Genomic DNA, 14249 nt, shown 5'->3' with positions numbered 1-14249 from the left:
ACCACCTAGATGGGGAGGAAAACAGGCAGTGCAAGTAATCGTTAGACCCAGTTCGACATTAGAGGCCACCTAACTAGAAGGAAGTCTGAGCCCTACGAAGAGTGGAGCCTTGTGCTCAAAAGTACCTGCACAAGTGGGTGCCAACGGGCAAAGGAGAGTCTCTTCAGGGAGATCAGGCAGTTCAGAGAGGTGAACAAGACGATGAAGAACAGTTCCCCGCTACTCAAGCGCGGCCTCCACTTGTGAGCAGAAGCAGGGCATGAGTGCGGAGAAGGGTTGCTGTTTACAACAGTGGTGGAGAGCACAGGCTCTTGCGGGACGGAGACCGGTTAGGGTATTGACTACTCACCGGTCCCCGATGCAGGCAGACCCAAGCTTCTCCGGTTCCGTTTCGGTACTGGCAGGTTCAGATGCGATCAGCAGGATGTCTCGACGCCGTGTAGATTCCGCGACAGCAGGAGTCAGGGTCAAGGGTATCCCAAATGCAGCAAACATGCACAGGTTTGTTACCACAGCAGGGCAACTCGGCAACCGCATGTATTCCGATCCCAAAGCACACGTCTCACTTCAGACCTGGGAATGCCAAGTGTACGAATCGTGTGAGAGTGCCAAGGACACGGGATTAGTAGTAAGCCAGACGGCGGTGACAGAGCAAGGTTCCTGTGTAGGCTGGTTAGTCCACTGGATGGCCCAGGGACGCTTCCGAAGGCTTACGTACAGGATTTGGGGAAGATGCCGAGAATAGTTGTTCCCACTATTCTAAAGGGTCGAAGCGCCAGTACAGGCCTTCTCGTTTGATCAGAGGCAGAGGGGTCTCACAGGACGACAGCAGTGCAGGGTGCCAAACCTTCAGCGGGTCACCAGCGATTCCTCGACTCAGCTTCTTAGTTGCAGGATACTTGGCTCCATATCCTTTGTTCGTGAGAACTCAGGAGATCAACATGGTAGTGGTGTTTCCAGCGTCCTCTTATCCAGAGTTCCCTTCATGCCAAAACGGAGAGGACCCAATGGGAGATCTGCTCACAAAACACTCACAACATACGTGGACCTATCACGGACCACTGTGGTCCAAGGCATTGAAGACACTCTAGACTCTCTGGCAACCAGGATGTGTATTGGGAACAGACATCCCAGCCCACATCCTGGAGGCACACACAAGGCATGCAGAAGCCAGCGAAAGCGTTGTGTTTCGCGGGAAAGTGCATGACCAAATAAGGACAAACCCGGGCCGGCTCAACCTGGGGGAAGGTGAAGGGGCAAGACGGTCAGCGGACAGGACAAAGAACCTCGTGGCATGGCCATTTTGGAGGCCAGGCCACTCATTTGGGCAAAACGCGGGAAGCGCGGTTAACATGGCAAAAAGGGGTTCAAAACACATTGAAACGATAGCTGCCACCAGTCCTGTCCGTGACACACTTGCACATTTCATGATAAGTCCAATGAGAGTTTCTAGGGCCATTGGAATGACGAGAGACCCAAGAGCGCGGTAATGTAAGTTACGGTACACTCTTGTTTCATGTTGCTCAAAAGCTGCAACATGAGGAAAGGACTAAGGGAAACGAGTCTCCTGGTACTGACTGTTTTAAGGGCATGTCAGTTTCCCCGTAAGAATGGAGCGAAAGCCCAGAGGAGTGCGGCGGAAGGCTGCACTTCTCTGCCAAAGTCTAGATCAGGGTGTAAAACAACAGCAAAAAGTTTGGGGGTTTCCACATGGAAGGAAAATTACCTACAATTATGAAATGTTTCCTAACAAACAGCTTGAGAACAAACCTCAGCATCAAACACTTAACGCAGTGAGCAATCTGAAGGTGTGTCATCCAGTAGATCATGTGTGGGTGGACAAGAGAATGAAAAGAATGAGGAGGAAGAAATGAAGGGGGAGTTCATAGGGGGAGTGAGAAAGATTAGGAACCATTGAACAGCAACGGTAGGGGGGAGTAAGGAAATGATTCTGGAAAGAAGAGTGAGAGGTAAGAGTGATAGACCAGAGGTTTGAGTGGAAAGGGATGAGGAATGACAAGACGTGAAGTGGTGGACTGGGGACAGTACGAAGAAGGTGGAGGGAGGAACACAGTGATAGTAAAGGGTAAAGTGCAGTACAGGCCCTTCAGTGACAGTCATGTAGCCTTTACAGTGACATTTGTATAAAGAGGGAACCAAAATGTAAGATAACAACAGGGAATCAGAGGGCCATAAGTGACCAAAAAGTAGATCATTGTCACAGATTTTATGTCACGGCACACTCCAGCCAGGGACTTCTTCCACTGACACTGAAGGTGGCGCACAGTAAAAAAACTCCTTTTTATTTTTATTGGATTTCTGGTTCATTCTTGAGAAGGCCCCCAACCCGTCTCACACCCACCTTAACAAATACCCTGTGTCCCAATGGACCATAAACCAGGCCGGTGTGTAACAAAGAAATATTTATTTATTTTTAGAATTCAAATGAAAAATCAGAGCAAAACAACACCAGCCACCACAGTGTGGCAATACAAATGCAAAGTTTATAATGCAGTTTATTCAAATTTTAACATAAGATACCAACACCTTGGAAACAAAATCACGTTTCTTCACAATCACAGATGGCACATAGTTTATGCACTCCACCTCCAACACTTCCCCCAGATACCTTCTGACTAAATTCTGTGTGGATGGAAAGCAATGGCAAGGAGTCAGAAAGAAGAGAGCAAAATCGGATTGAAAATTCAGCCCACCATCCCAGACTGTGGGCCTCATTACGACCCAGGCGGTAAGTTACCGCCTGGGCCGTGACTTTACCACCATGGCGTAAACTACGTTTACGCCATGGTGGTTGGCGGACTTACCGCCCCATTCCGACCTTGGCGGGGCGGTAAGTCCCCAATCCCCATTTACCCTTCCCCATTCCCATTTTTGCCCCATAGGGCATAATGGGAGTGGGGAAGGCGTTAATTACGCCACCGTAAATTACGGTGGCGTAATTAACTCCATGGTCCCTTAGCGCCATGGATTTTAACACCTGCTAAAAGCAGGTGTTAAAAGCGCCATGGCGCTAAGGGACCTCGTAATTGGCGGTAAGGGGTCGGCGCAGCTAACGCTGGCGTAAACCCCTTACCGCCAGGGTCGTAATGAGGCCCAGTGATGCCAGAAATGAAATGAAAACCCTCAAAATCAGCAAAATGGCATACTCGAATTTTACTGGTTATTTATAGATCAGTTTACACTTATGGTAGGATAGCTAGGAAAGAAGTTTGTGTGGCTGCACTAAAGAGACAAGGAAGCTTGCAGGGCACTAAAGCAACGTGAACAAAGGTGAATCGATTTTGGGAAGGAAAACAATGCAGCAGATATCACACGTGGCAGAATTGCAATTCCTTATTTCACATAGGCCTTAAACTAGCAAACAGCTAAGAAAATGGGCTTAGCAGTCAAAATCGGGAATCATTTTTTGGGATGAGAAACAAAGGCACAGAACAGATAGGATACTGAGGAGAATGAATGATTCTTTATAGGATGACAAATAGCGTTTTCTAGGGAAAATGCAAGTCGGATTTTAAAGAAACAGCAAAATACACAGACAAATTCATTGCACAATGAAAGGTTCTACTGATGCTATATTTTAATGACTATATTCTTAAGGAAAGACCCTGCATGCCAGGGGGTTAATTTCGAATTTTAACCAGCTTGCACTACATACCTTCTTATAGGGGAATTAATAAATGTATCTCAAAATGGTACTAAGGACTTACACAGATAACAGAAATAATTATAAAAAGAATATGCTAACATATATAGACTAACATAGATTCTTCTAAGGAAGGGGTAAACAGAGGATACTGGCAATTTGGGATATGAGTGGGATTTTAATGGGGTTTTAATAGGATTTGAATGGGATGCAAGGTAATAGAGTGGGATATGCAGTTTTTTGGGTACTGGGTGATGTGATAGTTGCAAGGTACACTTGAGTTTAGTAATTTGGACAGCCAGCAAGGTTTCTGGACAGCGGGGCCAAGGATCTGGTCACTGGGACAGCTGGGCTCTCCTGGATTGGAACAGCTCGGCAAGGTCTGGTCACTGGATTCTCGTAAAGGATCAATTGCCTCTTCTCTTTTCTCCCTGGATTACTGGGTATGCATGGATCTAAATGGGTGGTTCTGCCTGGATCTGGATGGTCCTGCCTGGATAAGATCAGCTGTCTCTGGATCTGGTTGTGGAGTCCTGGAATCTGGAATTTTGAATTTTGAATGTCCCTTGTGTCTCTCTGTCTCCTGCTTATATAGCCAGAGTGACATCATAGAATTTTACAATCTAGAAGGAAGTGCTCTGGACTTACCCCTTGAATGGGATAGGCCAGGCTACTAATGTCGCCTCCTCCCTCCAGGCTTATTGGTTCAGGGGAAGTGACCTCATTTTATGCGTGTGCATTTTATGACTCCCTTTGTCCCACAAGCCTAATTTTTTACAAAAATGAGTTATGGAACAAAACTTCATATTTACACTAGTCATCATCATAAAAAGCAGATATGCCGATCTCATATTTCACAAGGAATTGGCCAGTCCGAACGCCAATTCTGTGTGATGTTTCATAGCCCTTTGGCACAATTTCACCATTTTCAGGAGAAACATAATATCTAGAATTCTGCAAATCGCTACACATATGCATACTAGTATTTGGCATATTTTCCCCAAGTTTAATGTCCGTGCCATTTCTGCTTCACCCAGAAATGCATTTTTCCTGCCATTCCAGTTCACTACGTGCCAGGAAGATGCACATGGTCTCATTGTGCTTGTACAAAAATCCCACAAAATGCTAGCATAATAAAATCAATGGGCCAGATTAGTCCCTTGTGTGGCGGTCCTTCCACTCCACCAGCCAAACTGTCTTCCTCCTATGCAAACCTGTACACAGGGTTTCCATGACTCCCCTTTGAAGCTATCCAGTGGGTGCTGGGAATAAATGTAGAGGAGATCACATTTCCGAGGCAAAACACAGGGCTTCCCCCTTCCTTTGTCCTTGGGAGCAGTTCTGCACCTGTCATTATCAAACTGTCAGGTTCCATAAGAACAGAGCACATGCCCTTGCAGCATCAGTTCACTGGTAGGTGCAAAATTAGCATTTGTATCAAACTAGTTTGACAGGAACACCTGGGCCTCAGCCAGGCTGTTTGGTCTTTTTGGGGGAAAATAGCATAATATACATAGCTTTGCAGCCCCTCTACCCATATATATAATTGTTTTTCTGTCCGAGCCACAGTATTATTTCACATTTAGTTTTCAAAATGTCATGTTCCTGCTTTGCAAAAGCAGATTTACATGTGTTATTTTTCTCTCATGTTAATTTCACAAAATGAGGTTTCTGCCGCACACAGTTTCCTTTGCATTAACTTTCTGAAAGGCTTTTAAAGCTCTGGTCAGTTTCTGGACACATATATGCTTGAAAAGAGTTTCTTGGTAATTGCTCTTCATGGATTTTATTAAGGAAAACAATGCCGTATGAGAGGTATTGCCTTATTTTATGGCAATCAAATGAAATACACATACAGGGCTGTGTTTTAATGGAGCAAAACTGTGTGATGTTTAAAATGAAAGGAGGCACAAGTGCAATGCCGTCTTGAATGCAGGTAATTTTTTTTTTGCAACCTTGATTTTTTAACTGACAGAACAGCAGTACAGAGCCATTCTGAATTTAGGTTATTTTCTCTGGATTGACGTGCAGAACACCAACATTCTTGGGTAAATGCTGAAATGTGGTTTTGTGATGAAGGGAATTTCGGCTGGGGCTGGTCTATGCACCCCACACCATGAAGTACCATTTGGAACCATATGTAGCAGGGGGATCGTATGGGTTCGTCACATTTTGAAGTGCACTATGATCACTATAGGGTAAATATGATGGCAAGCTGCATCCCAAAACCCCAAGGTCTACCCATATGGACCTTAATCGAATAATATAAACCGTAAGTTTGGGATTGGGGTATCTGCGCTCTGCCTTTTCAAATAATGAAAGCAATTAGTTCACAATTGGTCAATGCAAGAAAGAAAATATTTGTCTTTATTTTCAAACAGCGTGGTGGTCAGCCGACACGTGTTTCAACCTTGATCGTTTTCAAGACCTTTTGTTCCTATTGTGGCGAGCAATTGTCCATATGTAGTTCTCAATAGCAGTACAGTATGCCGTACATCTTAGTAAAAATGTGCTTGCTGTATGTTCATACATTCAGTATAATCATTAGCGCAATGGCTATGATATGGCAAATGTGCGTTGGCTATGCATTAATTGGCATGGATATGATTCTGTATAGTGTTGCTAGCACCCGATTTTCACATTTTGTCCGATGGTCCATGACCAATATCAGTGAAACAGATTAAAGGTCCAAATACCTCCGGTGCGCATATTTCACCTTGATATGCTAATTTCTGTCAATGTCACATCCCATTGCGTTTGTTGATGAGTCCCCCACTTCAATTGTTAGGACTTGACCCCTGCACACAGGCAAACAGGATATGGGGCCATTCCAAGCAGGCTGGAATGAAAAAAGTTAATTGCCTGAGAAGGAAAGGAATTTTACAAAGAAAAGCGTTTTCTGTGCCTGCCTGAATGTTCCAAATGTTATCCAGTGTGTGCGTGTGTCGCTGTGCGTCTGTGTGAAAGATATTTTAAATGAGTGAGTGGAAAAGTGTGCGAGTGCCTGAGTGTGCAATGTGCGTGTGTGGGGTTGTGTGCGCTTGTTTAGTCAGGATGGAAGGGCTCATTGGGAGCATGAATGTATATTTTCAGTGGCAAGCTTGCAATTTTGGCCCAATACCTCACAAGCATGTGTTTATAGTTCAGTGCTGGCAAATATGATGGGTGCCATCACCAGTGTTTTACAGTGACAAGTGACAAACTGTCATGTATTTTGGCAAAGCCAGCATGAACAAGTGCTTTACTGGACAATGCTGGTATATATTGCAGACACAGGCATTGTGAACATGTGCTTTACAGTTCCAGTGCTGGCTTATATTTTAGGCACAGGCTTTGTGAAAATACTGTATAATGCTCTTGTCAACTGTTGTTGACCTGGTATACATCTATTTTATTTTTTTCATGTGTTACCTTACAGAACAGATTGTGTCAAATGCGCGATTTTAACGTATTATTTTATTTTAAAATGTTTCGTCGGACACAGCCCCGCCAACCCAAATAGTCTTAAATTGGTTTGTGGTGACTTACACTAAAAAAGTCACCAACCATCACCACGTTAAATCATGGTCACCTATATTCCCCGACATACTTATTCAATAATGCATTCAGTCTTTTATCCGTCCATATATCCTAAACCATCATATCCCATAAACTTTGATTCATCTTCTAAATCTTGTAATCCCTGTAGCCTCACACACTTACTCATTCATATTTATTCACCCTCTCCCCCTGCACCTTCTCTCTATTCTGTCTACTTTCCCCTGGATATGTCTCCCAGCAGCCCAAGTGTGTCTGAAGAAGCTAAAACATGTTCTCGGTCGTAGTTACTCAGCATCTGTTGGACATGTAGCACATCACGTTATACTTTGGCATCACAAATCACTCTTCTACTGTTCATGAAGTAGCAGACTATACACACCTGAAGCAGACAGGCATTAATCAAACACCCAGTGGCAGTAATGAGCTCTAGACCAGCGACTTGCTGTCTGGAAAGACATGTCACATAATTCTCATTTCTGTAAGCTTTTATTAAAAGTTATTCAAATTCTTCACCTAACTCTGTTTATTGGCAGACTGGTCACGTGAACAGTGGCCGTGCATTCATGTTTTCATAGAGGAAACAACATCTAAAACATGTACACGTCTATATATACTGCGCCCCTTTTTTAAAGTTTGACAGAGGGAGATTAAGCTCAGTGTGAGAGCTTTTTACCATACATGTAAGGGGGGACCCATTACCAATCAGTTGCTCCATGAATCAAATCGAGATCCTCATGGGGTAGGATATATGGTATGTGCCAGTCATTTGCCATAGATGGCCTGAATAATTATGGGGTCTTTATTGTATGGAAAGGACTGATCTTCTGTGGCGAGTTTCTTCAAAGGCCGCCCTCTCTCTTTTGTCTCCCGTGGGCTTGCTCCACGCTACCACAGGGTTTTCTAATCTCCAGGTTAATTTACTCTAGAGATCGGTAACCCCTGCTTCTCTGACTAGCGGGTATGGCCTAAGGGCAGAAGCCTTATCTATCTTGCTCCCTCAGGAATGTTCCTACGGGATCCCTAACCCTGCACCAAATAAATGTGTCATTTGGGTGCCAGTTGCAGACACCCAGGTTCGTTCTCTCACTCATTCACTCCCTCGATCTCCTTCCCCTGATCTCACTACTCCTTCCCTACTCAGCATTAGGGTGCCCTGCTCACCTTCCAGGGATAGGGTGCCCTGCTCACCTTCTAGGGATAGGGTGCCCTGCTCACCCTCCAGGGATCTGCTGCCCTGCTCACCCCTCTGCCTGCTGGGATATGGTGCCCTCCTCGGCTTTCTCTACTAATCTCTGCTTGCTCCTCTCCCTTCTCTATCTTCTCTCACACCGAACAGTCGTCTTCCTCTCCTTCTGTCCTTCCAATGTCCAACTCTCTGTTCTTCTCACCCCTTCTCCTCCATCTTCACCTTTCTCCACACCCCTCCTCTCACCTCTCTTCTCACTCCTCTTCTTACTTATCGCCTTAATCCTCTCCTCTTTCGACACCTACACACTCTATGATCTAATCCTACACCTATCTCTCCCCCATCCCTGCTGCACCATGGCCTCACCACTACTCCCATTACCACTTGCACTCTCCCCACACACCCACCACCCACTCTCTGTATCCCCTCTCTCTCTCTCTCTCTCTCCCTCTCACCTTCTCTCTATGGCCCCTCCACACTTCTCTCTCTCTAGCTTTCTTTGTCTCGTTCTCACTCACCTTTTACACCCCCTGCCTCACACTACCTTACATACAATTGGTACCACTATCTATCACAATCAATACCTCAGCTGTGCTCTGCTCCAGTTCTGCCACCATCTCTTCAGCACTCCTGCTGCTGCCCATTCTCCCTCTGGTCTCTTGGTCCACCTTCACGCCTCCCGACCTCACCCATGAACCACACTGCTTTGCATTCACTCCTCACACATACTGTGTGCTTCCTGATTCTACCCCCTCCCATTGGTTCCATTGCTCACCCAACTCTGTGGGCCAATCTGGGCCTGTCGTTTCTCACTCTAATCCCCTCGCCGCTTTTTAGCACAGTTTTGTTTGCCTTGCCTAATGGTTTCTCTGCTGGTTGTGGGCCTGGAACTCCATTTTTCTTTCATGGCGGTAAGTTGTCGCTTTTGTCGGTGAGCTGGAAAGTGTTTCCGGGTGATGGCCTGCAGGCTGTGTTGTGCGCAGCGTTTTCATCTCTCTGGTTGTTTAGCTTGATCACCGCTGCCGGTAATTCTGGTCCTTGCAGATCTGAAAAACAAAAGAGAACATTCTGACCTGAAAAACTACTGGGAGGCATCATTTGACAGAGGGTGGTGCCTGCATTTACAGTTACGGTTCATGGCAGGGGGATGAGGCCTGAGCACCCCCACTCCCAACTTCCCCACCTGACCTCTGTGACAGGGCATCTTTGATGTCCTGGGTGTTAGTGTTAGCAGTGCACGGTGGCGCGAGTTATGGTTGCTTATTGTACCATAACTGGCGAATTTCAGGGGTTTTTCAGTTTTACTTTGAACCATAACGTCCCTTTACCAAAGTTTTTTTTACAGAATTTGATAGGTTTTTAGTAGCGCAACTTAACCATAACGTCCCTTTTAACAAAGTTTTTTCACTGAATTTCATAGGTTTTTACTAGCGCAACTTAACCATAACGTCCCTTTTAACAAAGTTTTTTCACTGAATTTCATAGGTGTTTAGTAGCGCAACTTAACCCTAACGTCCCTTTAACAAAGTTTCTTTACTGAATTTCATGTTTTTAGTAGCACAACTTAACCATAATATCCCTGACTTTATATACATGTAACATAGAACATACTGAACCCCTAGCTAGTGATTTCGATGTCCACGGACTACCGCCATGTCCGCGGACATATCGAAAATTTGAGCATGGTGAATGTAAATTTAAATAGTGTGCCCCATTTCCCCTTTGAGGTTGGGTCTGAAAAGAGCTGTTTTTTTTGGTTTTTTTGCAGATGCTTGACAGACACCTGTTATTTTGTATTTTTTTTCTTTTTTTCTTACTTTACTCCTAAAATCTTCACATAACCTTCTCCAAAGCAACCCTTACATTCCAAAACAGCATGGCATTTCCCATATAAGATAAGGAAATGCCATCTTCTTTAAAATAAACAGCATTACTGGAATCAATATTCTCATTATTACAGAAGAACGTACCAGTTCTAAGCATGAAGGCACACATGCCTCAGTTGATTACACACCTAGCATTGTTTTGCTGAGGACAAAAAACTGAACTATTGTCCCATATTGCCCTAGGTAGTAATCCAGAAAAAATGACTTTGGTATTTGGAAGGATGTTCATTACTGCTTCAACCAAGTGTTCCAAATCTGCCAACAAAGTAGGGGCACTGACATAGCCCAAACAGAAAGCACCATAGTGCAAAACTACCACATGGAGACTGTTGATCCTGCCCATATCTTCACAAACTTGTACAATTCCCTGTACATTGCAATTAGGCACAGTGCTCCACACTACCTCCACTCCTTTAACATCAAAATTCTTTGCAACATGCCTGCATTGAGCATACTGTTGTAAACCATGCACAAACATATCTGCGAGCACCAACACCCTGACTTTTTCAACTTCTGCCATCTTCACTACACACAGTCTCTTTCAACACAAATCCACAACCTCAACATCTGTTTGGCTGATCCCTACAGTCTTCTTTCCATGATGGATTTTCTGGAAAACCCCGAATGTAGCACGCCCTGTCCACAGACAGCCGTAGTGTCCGCGGAACGCGGAACTCTTGGACAGCCCTTCTACCATTTCCACTTCACTCTCTGCGCCATTCCCTCATTGCATACAGCTAAGCAGTCACACAATACGGAGAACGTCCTCAGAACACCCCCATTTTGTTTATTTTCGAACATTTCAGGACACCGCGAGTGTTCTTACAACACATGCAACTTGCCAGCGAACAATACGGACAATGTCCTCAGAACACCCCCATTTTCTTTATGTACGAACATTTCAGGACACAGCAAGTGTTCTTCTGGCTCACTCTTTTTTCTTTTGCTGACATATCTAGGCCACATGGTTTTCTTCAGTAACAGTCAGAAACTAAAAATTGTATTTTATTTGTAGACGTATCCTACAAGTAGGTTCTTATAGTAATTCCCTTAGGGTCCAGTCACATCATATGAAATATATACATAGGGGAAGACACAAGCTTTAAAGACACCCTTATTTTCAAGCAAATAAATGATGATTTCTCTGTTTCAAAGCTGCTATTTATCCTATGTATATGTATATTGGTATGTGTTCTTGTCTCTTTCTGTTTTCTCTATAGTAATGCAATTATGTAATACATGGGTTTTATCTGCTACTTATTACATATTTCACAGTACACAAAAATCTATTAATAAAACAATTGTCATTTCATTATTCAACATATTAACATTACGAATATTATACCTTCATCTTGTACGCTGCACACAATGCTATGTTTCTGCATTAGTAGCTTAGTATACTAGATAGAACCCCATAATAGAATGCTATTTATGTCAATGCATCGTTCAAAGCACTAATTAGGGTATGATATTTATTGCAATGATCCTTGACACTTTTTTCGCAACATTATAATAAGAATCCCTTGTACACATATTTCATGAAAAGTACATACACATGTGATGTCATCAGTGATGTCATCAATGACATTTGTGATGTCATCTTTGATATCCTGGGTGTTAGTCTTAGCAGTGCACAGTGGTGGCGCGAGTTATGGTTGCTTAGCTTACCATAAATGGCGAATTTCAGGGGGTTTTCGGTTTTACTTGGAACCATAACGTCCCTTTAACAAAGTTTTTTTATTAGCACACAAACAATATACAAAGATGGAGTGTAAAAAGCAATTTCTCAGAGATGGCTGTACACAGAATGTTGCAAACTAAGAATTTATGGTCGTTTACAGTGAAGGTCAGCTGCTTCCATTTTTTGCTCGCGTGCCGGAGAGGCCCACGACTCGCACTATAAGGTTCTATTGTTTTTTCACCTTGACAGACAGGGATTGTGCTAAAAGACTTCTTTTGAAGGAGTGTTGCAAAAACGTAAGACACGATAAGGATGACATTTCTGAAACGAAACCACTTTTATATATTATATCACTATGAGAAAGATCGTTGGCACAGACGGAGTCGTATTTTGGGACTGTACTACGCTTAGACAATGGAAAATGCCAATATAATGTAAGTAACCCTTTAGATTATTTTATACTGAAATATAATGACAATAGCGTGGCCTTAAAGCCCGGTTAAGTTGTACTTGTTCGATCAATGTGGCATAGTGTTTTCTACTGCGCACTATCACCGCCGAATTGGTCCCCTGTCGCTTAGAGGGCTCTGAAAAAGGCAGAGGACAGAGGGTGGGTTAATGGGAATAAGTTAACATACTCCGTTGCACTATCCTCTCTAGCAAATAGTTTCACACCCTAATAAATAAAATGAATATTTTTAATGAAGGTCGGCTGGTGAGACTAATTTATGTTTTTTAAAACAGGTACGTCCTTCTGTACTGTCAATGCCACGATTTTCAGACCCCGGCTGACGGATTTTTTAACTGCCAGGTGCAGCTACTTCTAAACAACTTCATGACCCTCACCATTTTATGGGACAATCGCCAAGGACCAATATGCCCTTACGCAGTACTAGCGGCTAGAAGCAACATTCCAACCATTATGGTGGTCTAATGCCTCGTTGTTGGAACAGCCTTCCGATTATCAGTGCGACCATAGTGCTTCTTTTATCATAAACCAACACCCTGTGTACCGCAAAGGAACAGCGCGTGACTCAAGTTGAACTTTTGCGGATCGACAGCAAAGACAAATGCAAATCTCTGAATATTTTCTAAACATTTGATGTCAGATAAAAGTACTTTACGAAATGTACAATCTTGCTGTTTGCTTTTAAATCACAGTTTCATATTCTGAATTGTGCCGCGCTGTGTTGTGAGATGATCTGTGTTGTTTTCCGTGTTCTGTGTAAAGTCATGTAGGACTGGAGACGACTGGGCGCGTTTGGCTACGCACCCTGTACCGTCACGGAGAGAGACGGGGAATATGAATGCTTTGATAATGTCAGGGCTAGGGGCGGGAGATATGATTTAGTGTCGCAAAAGCAGGTCAGCCAGGTCGTTGGGAGAGGTGATAGGATTATCACATAATGTCGGGGCACAGCAGCCTGATTTATCGTTTGTTTAGTGGACAAAAAGTTGGGTAAGGCCCACAGGAAATTGTAATGTCAACGGACATAAGGAGGGTTCTTAGAACACTTTCAACCTGACAACGAACAATACGAACAGCGTTCTCAGAACACCCCCATTTTGTTCCTCAGTTTCATATTACCAAGCCGGAGCATGGGACCTTCCCCGCAGGGAGGGTGAGGAGGGTCGTCAGTACTGTGACGAGGAAGAGTAGGACTAGGAGTAATGAAGATTACCAGTAAGCAATCAGAGCATTTCTGGACACCACGAGTGTTCTTAGAACACATTCCATCTTGCCAGAGTACAATACAGACAGCGTCCTCAGGACACCCCCATTTTGTTTATGTACGAACATTTAAGGACACCGCGAGTGTTCTTAGCGCAATTTTAGCTTGCTTGCGAACAAAACGGACACATACTCCGTCCTCAGAACACCCCACCATTTAGTTTATATAGAACATTTCAGAACAGCCGTGTTGTCCGCAGACAAATCGAACACAACAAAAGTGTCTAGCATATAAAAAATAAACATTTTTAATCCAAGTTTCACTGCGCTGTCCGCGGTTGTCCGCGAATGCAAGATGGCGGGCGCCACAGAAAATCTGACGCGATTCACGCACTACGCATCCAATCAGCGAACACGTCGCATGTCCGCGGACATCACGCAAGCCGCTCGGCCAATCAGGGCACTGTCCGCGGAGCGAACCTGGAAGTCCGTCCACGGAGCGAACGGAGATATCACTAATTTTTTGCCTTACATTTTGGTCATTTTTAAAAAAAACGACTGGACGGATTTACACCAAATTTGCAAAAGCACGATTTTGGGACCAAGCCCCCGCTCCTGCC

The 14249-nt window shown here is 44.1% G+C and overlaps 1 long non-coding RNA gene across 2 annotated transcripts in view; it reads left to right on the top strand.

Annotated features, from left to right (window-relative positions):
• The window catches only part of LOC138488924 (uncharacterized), a 417942-nt gene that overhangs the window by 40699 nt on the left and 362994 nt on the right, over positions 1 to 14249 (top strand). The window contains exon 2 of one of the 2 annotated variants that reach the window (XR_011274728.1): positions 12702 to 13092. The exons of the other annotated variant lie outside the window; for it this stretch is intronic. This is a non-coding gene — a long non-coding RNA (uncharacterized lncRNA). Of the gene's footprint in view, positions 1 to 12701; positions 13093 to 14249 lie in introns of those variants that run through there. 2 annotated transcript variants of the gene reach the window in all.

The sequence above is a fragment of the Ambystoma mexicanum genome, chromosome 9, assembly GCF_040938575.1.
Source record: "Ambystoma mexicanum isolate Mex_15411 chromosome 9, UKY_AmexF1_1, whole genome shotgun sequence".
Taxonomy (NCBI): Eukaryota; Metazoa; Chordata; class Amphibia; order Caudata; family Ambystomatidae; genus Ambystoma; species Ambystoma mexicanum.
Note: the sequence above shows the minus strand (reverse complement) of the source record. Positions and strands in the feature narration are given on the sequence as shown.